General features: G+C 36.6%; 1 long non-coding RNA gene across 1 annotated transcript; it reads left to right on the top strand.

Moving 5' to 3' along the window:
- The first annotated feature begins 628 nt into the window (after positions 1 to 628).
- Positions 629 to 2021, top strand: LOC113309022. The gene is made up of 2 exons (XR_003340276.1): positions 629 to 1278; positions 1391 to 2021. It is a non-coding gene; the product is annotated as an uncharacterized LOC113309022 (long non-coding RNA).
- Positions 2022 to 3789: the final 1768 nt, after the last annotated feature.

The raw sequence follows: 3789 nt of genomic DNA, 5'->3' as shown, positions 1-3789 counted from the left end.
GAGGCATCAAGGATTTAAAATGTATAATTAAGCAATGAATAAAAAAACTAAAATAAGATTAACCCAAAACTAAACCCTCATTGAAAATAAATACATCAATTCCTCTCAGATGATATATATATAATAGTGTATTGGTTTTCAAACTATGTATATACATAGAAACAAATAAAGCAGAATCATCCAATCTTGATCATCTTCGCGAACGCTTATCGAACCTGTTATCTGAAACTGAAGTAGGAAATGAATGAGCACATCATCCCCAAAGGGGTGCTCAGAAGAAATATATAATAAACTTTCAAATATTCATCAAAACGGTAATGCATGTCGGATGAAAACACGAAAAACGCATTCATCTCGCATGTTAAAAGTTCCTCTAGATAATAAAAGTAATAAATACTACCAGGAAAACCCGAACTCAACACCATTCCATACCGACAAACATGGGGAAGTCCCCAAAGAATATAGGGCCTATATGTCGGGTTGGCATACCCGTAATATGAGGAACCATCAACATAAAAGCGAATGGCCATGAAAACCATTATTGAACACAAGAGAGTTCGTTATCGATTCCCACCTCTTTTGAAGACAAGCCACGCCTACCTCAAGATCCGCAATCCGCCAGATCATCCTTGGAGTCGATTGTTGTTAATAAAGACTAAATGTTAATCACACAAGCACTCTAAGAAAATATCAAGAGTACAAAAAACAGTTTGGCTAAGTTTGCCTGTGTTAGTGGTGGTTCAGATTTGTCCTCACAAAGATAAATCTACGGCCGCCGTTACACACATAAAACACAATCCTACACACGATCATATAATAAAAAAATCTCAAAAGCCTTTTCAACGGAAATGAATCGAGCAGACCAAAACTCAATCTATTGTGGTTGTTTTTCACCTCTACTAATACGAGTCGAATAGACGTATCAAACAAAGAAGAACATCAAAGAAACCTTAAAAATTTTAGACAGACCTTCAACTCTCCATAATCTTGGACCCTTGCAAAATGTGATTTATCCAAGACTTTCACTATTAATTGTACATAATCAGTCTCATCTCATTTTTTGTCATTGGGAAAGGCAAAGAACAACCTTCCCAATTCTCTCTCCAGAGATAAATCTATGGTTGTGGTTTGCTTTCAGAACTCCACTCTTTAGTCTTTACACCTTCCTCTTAATTGCCTAATTTTAGATTTTAAAGGAAAAAAATAATAATCTCAAACCTTTCGCTTCTTCTTGCAGTCTTCCTCAATTCCAATTATCGTTACTCGAAGCTTTCTTTGGTAATTATTTTAGATTTTGTTACTGATTTCTGAGTATAGGCTTCGTTGTTTATTTATCATTGTTGTGCTGGAAAATTTTGGACTTTTTTATTTCTATGGTTTTGTGTACTAGGATCCTATCATTTTGACCAAGTATCCTGAAGATGGTGCCATGAGATGAATGGTGGGAGTTTGATCTTACTAAAGATTCTTATCTTCAAGATGTGAATTACCTCCTATCCAAATGTCTTCGTACAACGTAGAGGTATGCTTTTTTCATTTCAAGGGATGCACTAAAAACTGTTCGCATAAAGGTCTAAACCAGCGTAACTTAGTGATTAATGTTGTTTGTTAAATTTCAGAGGTACTGTAGACTTATTATTATCATTTCTTAAATTTAAGGGACACTGTTCTTATGGGGTGCAAAAAGAAAGCACCAAGTAATTATATGATCCTGTTTCTGAGGACCAGTATGCATCATGTTCGTCTTTCATACCTTCGATGATTATATACCAGGAGATCCAGTTCAATGATTATATATCAGGAGATCCTGTTCGTCTTTCATATCTTCGATGCATCATGTTCGTCTTTCATATCTTCGATGATTATATACCAGGGATGCACTGAGTTAATTATGCATGTTCGTTTTTCATATCTTCGATGTTTGTCTTTCATATGTTCAATGATTTATGATTATATACCAGGAGATCATGTTATGTTGTTGTAGAAGTTTAATTGGATTCAAACAACTTATTTGTCCTCTATTATTGGGCACTATATGTTATCGGGGTCTCCCCAATAGTCATAATGAATCCTACTCTGAGTAGCATGCAACAAACTCCGCCACAGTATGTATTGGATGTAATGTGATAGGTCAAATGGAAAGCTTGAGTAATCTGAGAAAAGGTGTAACGAGTAACGACTTCGCAGTAGCAGGAAACTTGAGGCTGAAATATATGTAAACACACATTGGGCTTAAATAAATTACAAAAAGGTAATTACATGCAAGTCTGGAAAGTGCCAAGTCTGGAAAGTGTTCTTGCATCCATGACAAGATTGTGAAACATGCCAATTTGGAAAGTAGAGCTACCAAAGAGTCTAGCGCTAAAAGGCCAAGTTAATTAAATTGTATGAGAGGATGTTTTGATATTGGATAATTGTGATGGTTTTAAAACTAAGTACCATCATTTATCTTTTGAGTTTCAGTGTAAGCAACTGAATGTGTTTGGTTTTAAGGCGAAGAGTGCAACATTGATTAAAGATTGTTATGATGGTCAACTTAAAGTGTACAAAATGGGAATGGACAGTCTGCATAGTATGTGTATGAGTCTCACCGGACATTGTATAGATATGCCCCAAAGAGAGAAGAGAACACGAAACAGAGCAGGTTCATTTAAAGAAGTTATCCCGAAGGTTCGCATGGATACCGAAAAAGTTGTAGGACGCTGAACTGCACCTTCACCGTACCTGCTGGGTAAGATGGCGACGAGCAGTTTGATGGGTGAGCACTTATTTCTAGATCGCTTATAACTCAAAAAATTTATAGGTAAAAGCTGTAGTTATTGATGACTGTTTTGTTTGTATTTCTCTCAAGTTATGTTGATTTACTTATGGATCTATGTTAATGTGTACTTTAATATAAAATGAAAAAGAAATAACTACACAAAGTGTGTATGCTAATCGAAGGACGGTTTCAGAGAAGAGAAAAAATGATTGTCCATTTTGGAACAAAGTGGCTGCTGGAATTAAACTTAAGCTTCTAGAAAATTCACATATTTTACCTTGCATTTTGTGCACCTATAAGCGGATTTTGCTCGAGCGCATTTTTAGAGTCATATCTCTTAGTTTCAACGCTATACCAAGCCGCTAAACCGTACCACATTTCCCATTCTCTTCCAATCATAGACTGTAGGTTACCAACGAAATTGATTGTCCCAAACATGGCAGGGTCGCGTTCAAACAAGGGCTAAGAGAACTCAAAAGACTTCAATACACAGAAATGGGACAACAGGCTCAAAACTCTTTGCCGTTTAAGGTTTTCTTATAGCCAGATAGAACCTCGCAAAAACTGGGTTAAATACAATACTGAAAGACAATAAATGCCCGTGACCATTCGGCACGGGTTAAGCGCTAGTCCAAAAATACATAATAAGGTTTCTAACTCTAAGCCCAAGCCCATGCCCATTCGTCTAACCCATCAGGTTAACCCACAACTCGATCCATAAACCCGCTCCATGAACCGAACAGGTTTGACTCGCTACCTAGGCCCGACTCGTGTTGACTCAGTCATTTCCACAAACACATGACAGATAACTATAACTTGTACACAAGACAAAAGGTCAAGTTTCGGGGTGTTTAGATTTCTCATTTTTGATCCAAAACTAACACATGATATTTCTTTATAAAGGTAGCAGTCTCCTCTAGAACTTTCTAGTTTTGACCTGGAACTAATTCCGATTCTAACATACCTAGAAAGGTCCATTAACATACTCACACCGTTGAGTCCAGGTTTTTTAGTTGCAAAGGGTGATC

This window comes from Papaver somniferum, chromosome 9, assembly GCF_003573695.1.
Source record: "Papaver somniferum cultivar HN1 chromosome 9, ASM357369v1, whole genome shotgun sequence".
Classification (NCBI taxonomy): Eukaryota; Viridiplantae; Streptophyta; class Magnoliopsida; order Ranunculales; family Papaveraceae; genus Papaver; species Papaver somniferum.
The sequence above is the reverse complement of the archived record's forward strand: the minus strand, read 5'-3'. Positions and strand labels throughout refer to the sequence as shown.